The following is a 10,555-nucleotide window of genomic DNA, read 5'->3' as shown; positions in this document are numbered from 1 at the left end:
TCGTAGTACAATATGTTTGTTTAACATTATTGAGTAAAATCGTTTTAACATTATTTGTTAATTGAAAAAGTTTTGAGTAAGTCATAGAAAATTTTTGTATAAATCGTAGAACAATTTTTGAAGAATTTTGTATAAAAGAAAAATGTTGTTTAAATCGTAGAACAATAATCGTAGAAAAAGAAAAAATTTTGTTTGAATCGTAGAACAATTTTTGAAAACATTTTGTATTAAAAGAAAAATTTTGTTTAAATCGTAGAACAATTTTTGAAAACATTTTGTATAAAAAGAAAAATTTTGTTTAAATCGTAAAACAAAAAATTTTTTTTTTGAAAAAAAAAAAAAATTTTGTATAAATCGTAGAATTTAGTTTAAATCGTAGAACAATTTTTTTTGAAAAAAAAAAAAATTTTTTTTTTCTTTTTTTTTTAAATCATAGAACAATTTTTGAAAAAAAAAAAAATATTTTATGTAAAATAAAGTTGTTTAGTAATTGTTAATTAAAAATAATTCGTTTAATAATATTTGTTAATATTTTTTTAAATTATTCGTAGAATATTATTTGTTAAAAAAAAATTTAATTATTCATAGTACATGATTATTTGTTAATATTTTGCAAAAAGTTAAAATTATTCGTGGTCTATTATTTGTTATTAGATCGTATTAGATCGAGTCGTACAATAATATAATTGTTCAATGTACATAGTTTACATTAAATGATTGAACATAATTTTTTTTTATATTTTATACATTATTTTTATTATTAGTCGTAGGAAACTAAGTATTGAAATCAAATCGTTAAATATTATCTGTTAATAACTCATAGAGCATAATTGCTTCACAGTGATTGAGTAAGATTTATTTAATATTAATTGTTCATATTTCTTGTTAAAATATTTATCAAATTGTAGAAAAGATTTAAAAAAATAGAAGGTTTATATATAATTTTTCCTTCTTTTTTTTTATTTCATAAAGTCACTATTATAAGATTATTCGTAAAGAATAGTGAGTTTATGATTTTAATTAATTATCCTTTATGTATATATATTTTTTGTTTTGTTATTTATTTAATATGTACTTATTATTTTTGTTTATCTAATGTTAAATTGAGAATAAATTGTTTTCTTCCCAAACTATATCTTGTAGTATTACCCTTAATTCGATGTAACATTGTCTACAAAATAATGATCTTCTTACTACTTTGTATAATACTTCTTTGCATCTAAAGCAATCTAGGCTTATATTTGCACATGCTATTAAATGATCGTCTTGTCTCATCTCTAATTCATTGTCGAATAGCGGATAACAATCTTCGCAATATATTAACCCTTGTTGTTTGATAAATGTGTTTTGGTTGTGATTTTTCTACAACATATATGTCGTATTAGTTCGTTATATAGTCTGTCTTGAAAAGCTGATCTAATAGGAGCTAATGTTTCGCTTTCATAAAAAGTTTGGTTTTCTGGAACCATTTTTTTTTTAATCAATGCTTTTCGAAGAATAGTTTAAAAAAAAATTTATATATAAGCAAAAGAAATTTATTTTTTTATAACTTTCTTTAAAAGATTTAAACATATATTATTGATATTTTTATTGAATTCTGAATAGCGCTATAATTATTTCTATTAAAAGTGTTATTAAGGTTATATATGTTATTTCTGAAAAATTTTTTTATATTGTTTAAATGTTGTATTTGAAATTTTTGGAAATTCTGGTATATAATTAATTATTAAAGATTTTGTTAGGTTATTTGGAATGTTAAGAGAATTTAATAAAAGTGGCTTTTCTTCTAGTTTATTACTTTGAATATTTAATTGTCTTTTATATGTTATTTTATATAAGGGATTTATTTTTAAGAATCTTCTTCTTGTAAGATATAAAGAATATAATTTGACATAATAAATGGATTTGTTTTTACTAAAGGAATTTACTAAATCCATGTATTATGTTTTTCTTTATACAATCGTTTTATCAATTTCAAAATTTATTTAATAATTGCATCTCTTGCTACTTGTAGATAAGAACATCAAAAAATTAAAAACATTTATTCTTGTTATTAAATTTTAGTTTTGCAGCATTATTAAAAAAAAAATTTGTAATTATTTTTATTTCTTTCTGTTTTTATTTGTTTAACTATAGAAATTGTAAATTTAAAAAAAAATTTAGTTTGATAAAAATTTTAATCTTTTATTTACAAAATATCCGTGTAAATCTAGAGGAAGGTATTTTTAATACAGAAAATGACTTTGCAAAGAATTTTTTAAAGAATATTGGATCCCATAATCATTTGGAAATATGAATTAGTTTTAGATATGAGTTTGTATTTCATGTGAATCTCAGAAAAGATAAATTTATCGGTAATTATCATTTTCAAAATACATTCCTCCGAGGTGAGGAAAATGGGTGTTGCTAAATAAGGATTAGGAAAAATAGAAAAAATATATGATTAGTACTCCTGTTGAAAATATATGTTCTGCTTCTCAGATCTGAAACGAGAAAAAATTATATTAGATAATTGTTTTATATTTGTTAAGTTAAGAATTAATTTTTGATTTCTTTAATCTATTAATATGGACTATTAAAGGTTTTCCTTTAAAGTTAATTTTTACATAACCTTTTCCTAATATTTCTAAAATTTCATAAGGACCTGAGTATTGGTTTTCTAGTTTTTTAATTTTTCCTCCGTTTAATAAAAATACAAAGTCGCCATTTTTTATTTCTAGGGGATTAATTTTTCTATCATGATAAAATTTCGATTTTTCCTTTGCCGAAATTAAATTTTCCCTTGCTTGTGCTCTCATTTCGTGTAATTGTGTAACAAAGGTAGTTAAATATTCATCGTATGTTTGTAATTTTTCGTTTTGAGAAGGAGATTCGCTAGAGGGTTCACGAGCTAATTTTCCAAAGACAAGTTCGTATGGTGTGCATTTTGTTCCTTCGTGTATGCTAGTATTGTAAGAAAACATTGCTAATTCTAACCAATCGTCCCATTCAGAATTTTTCTCAATAAATTGTTTTAAGTATTCTGCTAAAACATGATGCGAACGTTCGAGTGATCCGTTAGATTGGGGGTGAAAAGCTGTTGTACGAAATTGTTTAATTCTAAAACGTTTTGCTAATCTTTTTAATGAATTGCTCAAAAAGTCTCTTCACTGGTCTGTTAGTACGCCTTTAGGTGAACCGAATATGCAAATGAATTTTTTCACGAATGCGTCTGCTATTGTAGCAGCTTGATGATTAGGTAAAGGGATTGCTAAAGAGTATTTTGTGAAGTTATCTTGAATTGTTAAAATGTACGTATTACCAGATTTAGTTGGAGGGTTAAAAGGTCCTACAATATCCATAGAAATTTTTTCAAAAGCAGTTGTAGGTGTGTCTGTGATAATCATTGGATTTTTAGTTTTTACGCGAACTAATTTCTTTAATTGACATTGTAAACATCCGTTTATGTATTTTTGAATATCTAATTTTAAATTTTCACAATAATATTTTTGACGAATTCTAGCTAAAGTTTTTGTTACTCCCTTATGGCCTCCGATTGCCGATGAATGATTTTCTTCTAATATCTGTTGTCTAATTTCTTTGTTAGGGTATTGCGTAATCCCATTACAAATTATAATTTTTGTTTTAGAGTTTGAAAAAATATCTTGAATTAAAATTTTAATATCTTCCCAAGGAATGTGATTAATTTGAGATGTTTTTGCTATACTAATACTGCGAATGTTTAGTTTATCACTAATTGAAAGTAAAGAGTTAAAACATGATTTGATTGTATTTAGAGTATCAGTTAAGTTTTCTTTGACATTTTCTTGAATTGGAAGTGCAAAATGATAATATTTTCCCCTTTTAAATTCTTTTACTAAACCCTTTTGTAAATTATTAAATTTGGGTAGAATTGATTTTTTTGTTAAACTTTTAGATCCATTGTCGAGAAGGGTACCGTTAGTACTTATAAAATATAAATAATTGTCTTTTCGCATTGTTAATTGGTCACGACATTCTATCAAAATTTTATTACTCGTAGATTGTTTTTCTTGAACAGGAGGTGCTTGAGAAATTTCTTCTTTTCTTCTTAGATTACGTCCTTTGTCTTCGTTATTTTCTTCAATTTCACTTTCTTCTTCTTCAAAAATTTTTTCATTAAGGGGATTTTTAATTGTGTCGTCATCTTCTTCTTTATGAGATTCTTCATCGAGGGATTCTTTGAATATGTCGTCATCTTCTTCTGAACTATCATCTTCTGTGGATGAAAAGTAATTTTCATTGTCTTCATTTGGTTTTTCTTGAATTACGATTTTGTTTTTCTTCTTCCCCTTTGTCTTTTTAAGTCGTTTATTTCTTCTTAATTCATCGAAGTATTCTGGATCAGTTTCTTCTTCAGCTTCTGAGATTGGCTTCTTGTCTTTCCTCGGCCTTCCTCTTCTTTTGGTACCAACCTTGTCTTCTTGTATGGGAAGTTTATTTTTTAATTTTTTAGGACGACCTCTTGACCTCTTGATAATGGGCTGCAATATTTCTTCTACGTTTTCCGTAAGTTTTTCTTGAATTCCCCTTTCTTCTAATTTTCGTTGTGCCCTAGTGAGAATGGTTTTCCATTGCGTTTTCGTAAGTATTGGGTCAAGCAAAGAAGTTAATAAGAGTAATAATGTAGACGTATTATTATCACTATCGCGAATATTTTCACTTGATTTTTTATTATCCCCGAATGTTAAAAATGTATCATCGTCGAGCACCTTTTGATTCCTAAATAATTCTTCTTCGTTAGGAATTGGATTTCTTGAAAGAGCGTCTGCATTGACGTTCATTTTACCTGCCTTGTACACTACTTCATAGTTATATTCTGCTAATTTTAATCTCCAACGCGAAACACGTGAACAAGGATCCTTCGAATTTTGGAACCATACTAATGGTTTATGATCAGTTACTAAAGTAAATTTTCTACCGTATAAATATGGTCGAAAATGAGATACGCAAAAAATAATAGCTAATGCTTCCTTCTCGTATGTGTCATATTTCTTTTCCGTATCGCTTAAGCTTCGAGATGCATATGCAATAGGCTTGTCTTTTCCTATTTTCCCTTGTGAAAGTATTCCTCCAATCGCGTAACCTGATGCGTCTGTTGTAAGCACGAAGGGTTGGGAAAAATCTGGTCTTTGTAAAAGAGGTTCTTCGCATAAATGTTGTTTTAATGTGTCAAAAGCTAATTGTTGTTTGTCTGACCAAATAAAAGGTGTATCCTTTTTTAAAAGTTGGTTTAGTGGATGTGCAATTTTAGAAAAATTTTCAATAAATCTTCTATAATATCCTGCTAATCCTAAAAATTGTTTAATGTTCTTTGTTGTTTTCGGTATAGGAAAATTTTTAACCGCAATAATTTTCCTTGGATCGGGTCGAACACCATTTTTATCAATAATGTGTCCTAAATATCCTACTTCCGGTCGTAAGAATTTGCATTTGTCTGGTTGTAAATGAAGATTTGCGTTTCTGAGTCGTTCAGCTAAATTATTAAATTTTCTTTCATGTTCTTCGAGTGTGTCTGCGTAAATAACAATGTCATCAAGGTAAACAAAAAGTTCTGTTCCAATTAGTCCAGTTAATGTTAAGTCCATAAGTCTTTGGAATGTCGCGGGTGCTGTTTTTAAACCAAATGGCATTCTATCAAATTCATAATGACCATGAGGTGTTGAAAAAGCTGTCTTGTGTGAGTCATTGGGATTCATTCTAATATGATGAAATCCGGTTGCTAGGTCGAAGACAGAAAAGTATTTTGCGGAAGAAATTGAGTCAAGTATATCATTTATATGAGGTAATGGATATGAGTCACCTATAGTTTTTTCGTTTAGTTTTCGAAAATCTAATACCATTCGCCATTTTAAATTTCCGCTTGAGTCAGGTTTTTTAGGTACGATCCATACCGGTGTGTTATAAGGTGATTGAGAAGGTTTAATTATTTTATTTTTTAAAAGTTCATTTACTTGTTTAGTTATTTCGTCTTTGTGAATTTGAGGAAAACGGTATTGTCTTGAAAATATTGGGCAGTCATCTGTAGTTGGTATTGAATGTCTTAAAATATTAGTTGCTTCTAAAGGTTCTCCAGGCATTTGAAATCTGTCAGCGTTATTTTTTATAAGATTTTCTACATGATCGTATTCGTCTTGGTTTAAATGGTCTAAACGAAGAAGTCGTTTTATTTCTTCTATTCTGTCTTCAATTGTTATTTTATTAAAAGTACAACAATTTTCTGATATTAAAAAATTATTTAGTAAATTATTAGTCATGTCATTGTTATCCAATTTTTGAGTTTGTGTGATAGATGTATAAGGGTTGATTTCTTCAAAATCTTCTAATTTAATTGTAGGAATTGAAATAGTGACTGAAGTTTCATTAGTGTTTGCAAATTTTAAAAATGTTTTATTGTCGTAATTTTTTACTACTGCGTCTCCGGCATAAATTCCTGAACCTAAATTCAATCTTGGTATGTAACCTTCATTTTTATTAGTTTCGTCAAGAAAAACTGTAGTTGTTATTATCGTTCGTGCTGGTATTGTTAAAATTTTTGTGGAAACAAAAGGATAAAGATTATTATCTATCTCTAAACATTTTGAAGTGTAATTAATGTTTACGTTATTGTCTCGAAAAAATTCTGTCCCTAAAACACCGTCTTCGTCTACTGGGACTGCATCTGGGATAATATTAAATATTGTTTGATGACCAAAAATATTTAATTTTATTTGCCCTAAAGTGTAAAGAGGTAAATCATTTATTCCGATTAATTTTAAAATATTTTCTGTGTCAATTGGAATTCTTGGATCAATTGCTTTTAATTTTAATAAATTTCTTCCAGCTCCAGTATCTATCATCATTCGAGCTGGAAATTTTAAACCGTCGGCAGAGATAATAATTGAGGGAATTGTATTTGTTTGCGAATTGTTTAAAGTAATTTGTTCTTTTGAAACGGGTGTTTTTAAATTTATTCTACCCTCAGTCCACCCTTGCTGGGGGTTGAATTCAAGTTTCCCGAAAAATGAGGTTGTAGTTCTTGTGATTTTTGAATATGGTGTGATTGAGATTGTGATTGTTGTTTAGAATATTGTTGTTTGTTGTATGATTCTTCTCTTCTAGGAGGTCTAATTTTACATTCATTAATATAATGACCTGATTTTTTACAATAATTGCAAGTTATATCTTTTTTGAAAAATCTCTGATTATTATTATTATTATAGTTTTTATTATTATAATTATTATTATAATCGTTATTGTTATTGTATCGTGAAGTTTGAAAGTTTCTAGAAAGTTTATTCATAAAATTGTTAGAGTTTTTATTTTTATTTCTGTAAAAATTGTTACCATTGTTAAAGGGATTTCTATTTTTTGAGAAATTTTGATTATTAAAATAGGGTTTTGAAAATCCTTGTGTTTGTCTTGGTGGACTGTATGTTTTATTTTGTTGTTTTGAAAAGAAACAGTTTTCTGTTTTATGATTTCGTCTCTTACAAATTGAGCAAGGTAAATCAGAATCTTGTAAGGAGTGTATTTTTATAGCTTTATGATCCTCATTAATTTTGCTTTTTCGAAGATCTGAACTAGCACTTAAATTCCTTTCTATATCAATCGCGTCGTTTACTATCTCTCGGAATGTGGGTTTTTCTTTCAAACGAATTTCTATTTCGGGTCTTAATCCGCGCACAAAGCAATGCTTTACGTCTTTTTCTAGATTTTCTTTAAAAACATCGTCAACTGCATTGTTATTACCTAACCTGTGAACATCTTCAATTTTATCAGCAATTTCTTTTATTCTCGCAGCATAAGATGTAATATTTTCCTTTTCCCACATATATATATTTCCTAATTCTCCCTGTAATTGGTACACTGTTTTAGCTGGCAAATATACGCGTTTTAATTTATTTATTAATTCGCCTACATTTGCTATTTGAGTTCCGTAAATACATTTTCGCGCATCCCCACTTAATTTTGCCCTTAATAATTTTGCTAAATTATTTCGAGCTACTCCTTCTGGAAGCATTTGCTCTGCTTCTAAACACCCTTCAATAAAATGTGAGATTGGAATGTTAGTCCCGTCAAACAAAGGAACTATTTCTAAAGCGTCACGTAAAGATACTTGTTGGTTTGTTGGTAGAGCCATTTCGTTATTTTCTGTTAAATTTTCACTATCACTGTTCTCGTCGTGACTGTTTTCGTCGTCACTATCGTGTGTGCTAATTATGGAATTTTCGAGTCTTTGTTTAAAACTATTTCGTAATGTAGAATTTAAAGAACCGTTATTTTCTAAAATTGTATTGTCACTTTCTTCGTCAGTTTTGAAAGAATTGTTATCAAATAATGAATGACAAATTCCTGAATCTAATTCGGATTTGCAAAAAGGGTTTGGATTTTCGTTAGAGTATCTAGGTGTACCAGTAGCTAAAGGTTTAAAATAGGGAATTCCTGGGTTAAGTTTTAAAGTAGGGTTTTCTTTGATTTTTGATCGAGTTGTATGTTTATCTTGTGTAATATTTTCCTTAGAAATAGACATTAATTTTTAAAAGAAATGATTTAATCATTGGAATTGATTCTCTCTCGGTTTGTGTTTCAATTTTTTATTAAATTTTAGAATTGTTAAAAATAAGAGTTAAAAATTGATTTTAAATGTTTCAAATTTTAATAGAAAATTTTTAGAATTGTTAAAAACATGTATATTTTTTATATCTCAAAATAAATTTTTGGAAAAAATAAGAATTAGAAAAATTAATATCATTGATTCTTTATGGGTTTCCCGGCCGATGCACCAAGAAAAGAGGGTATGTTACGTGAAAAGTAACTTACCTCTTAACATTTGTTATCCTCGTTTTAAATAAGAAATTCCGAAGAAATCTTATTTGGGAATGAGGAAAAAGAATCAATGAATAAAAGTTAAGAATTAGTTAAAATGAAATTTATTATAAAATAGTATATAATGATTTCTTGAAGTTCTTTATTTGTATGTTGCCGAGAGAAGACCAGTTCCAATAAACACCTTTAACAAATAGGCGTTTATTAGATATAGAAATTGTATCGAAAGAATATGATGAAAAGATTTAGTTAATTACCTTTATTGCTTCTTTGTGAAGCTGAAAACCCGTTCTCCGCTCGTGCGTCCACAGTCAGTTCAGATGCACCGCCTTTCCAATTTTTACTGCTTGGAGGTTTGACAATGGCTCGGTCACACACGAGATGGGTATTACTTAGACTGGGATAATCGTAGGTAACGAGTATAGATTCGCACTGACTACTGGTACAGAGATGATGTCGATCGGTTTGATTTAAATTAGATACTGACTGGATGCTGACTAGATACTGACTTTTGGATCCAAATTTAGGGCCTTATATACCCAGATCACATCCGTGTATCGACGTAATAGGGTTGTAAAAAGATTGCTCATCGATGGGTGTTTGTCAAGTTTGCTTGGTAACAGGTCTGGTCTAAGGTTACTTAGAGGTCACACACGTGGCATGTGACAAATTGATCACTTTATTAAAAAAGTATACACTAAATGTGGACAACCAAGACAGTTTTTTAAAGTTTAATCCTCATAGAATTGATATTAAAAAAATTTACTTTGTTAAGTATAAAAGTCTATTAATTATTTAAAAAATATTTACTTTTGGCCTCTAAAAACCAATGTGCCTATTTTTTTACTTGTAAAGCTTGCATATAATTTTTAAACATATTGCAGTAAGTTCGTACATAAAAACTAAACATTTTTCTCTTTGAAACCCCATCTCTATAACTATAACTGTTTCTGAGATATTTCATTTGTAACAACTGCACAACGTAACGACCGCACCTAGTCTCCCCTACTAATACATTTAACAGGGTATCTACTAGAGTTGTGCAAAAAGCTCGAATAGCATGGTCGAGCTCGAACCGGGCTCTATACTCTAGCATTATAAATTTTTAGTCACTCAAAAATATTTGAGTGCTCGAAAAATTCAAGTGCTCAAAATTATTTTAGCTTTTATACTGCACGTGTCGGATGATTTTAAAATTAATAAGCAGAACATGGAAAATTAAGTTTTAATATCTTCAAAGGCTGCTAAACACAAAAAATTAAAACTTTTTAGTATTTTTGATAAAATTCTCTAATTTCCTAGAATAATTTTAGTTTTCCTATTTTTTTATTAAACTTCCTGTTTTCCGAACCTGTAATAGTCTTATTAATTGAAAAAATATCGAGACTTCAAGACAAGACGAGATTCTATGTCTTAAGGCGGTGTCAAAGTCGATTGGATTTTTGCATTGAGCTTCAATGGGAAAATCGCATCGACTTTGACATCCCCTTAAGACGAGACTTTTTCGAGACAAGACTCTTTGTTGGTCTTGACATATCAAGACGCGACGAGATTGAAAAGAATCTCGTCTTGTTTCGTCTTGCGGCAACACTAATTTTAATGTATTTTTTCGAAAATAATTGAATTTTTTAAAGGAATTTTTGTATAGTTTAAAAAACTAATTAATTTTTTGATGAATTTTAATAAAAAATTTTAAATATGATTGTTTTTTCCAAAATGTTAAAAATAA

General features: G+C 28.2%; 1 long non-coding RNA gene across 1 annotated transcript; it reads right to left on the bottom strand.

Moving 5' to 3' along the window:
• Nucleotides 1-8,914: 8,914 nt before the first annotated feature.
• LOC122499708 lies at nt 8,915-9,518 on the bottom strand. The gene is made up of 2 exons (XR_006301367.1): nt 9,084-9,518; nt 8,915-9,010 (listed from the first exon to the last, which is right to left on the bottom strand). It is a non-coding gene; the product is annotated as an uncharacterized LOC122499708 (long non-coding RNA).
• Between the last annotated feature and the right edge of the window lie 1,037 nt (nt 9,519-10,555).

Source organism: Leptopilina heterotoma, unplaced genomic scaffold (genome assembly GCF_015476425.1).
Source record: "Leptopilina heterotoma isolate Lh14 unplaced genomic scaffold, ASM1547642v1 Lhet_173, whole genome shotgun sequence".
NCBI classification, from domain to species: Eukaryota; Metazoa; Arthropoda; class Insecta; order Hymenoptera; family Figitidae; genus Leptopilina; species Leptopilina heterotoma.
Note: the sequence above shows the minus strand (reverse complement) of the source record. Positions and strands in the feature narration are given on the sequence as shown.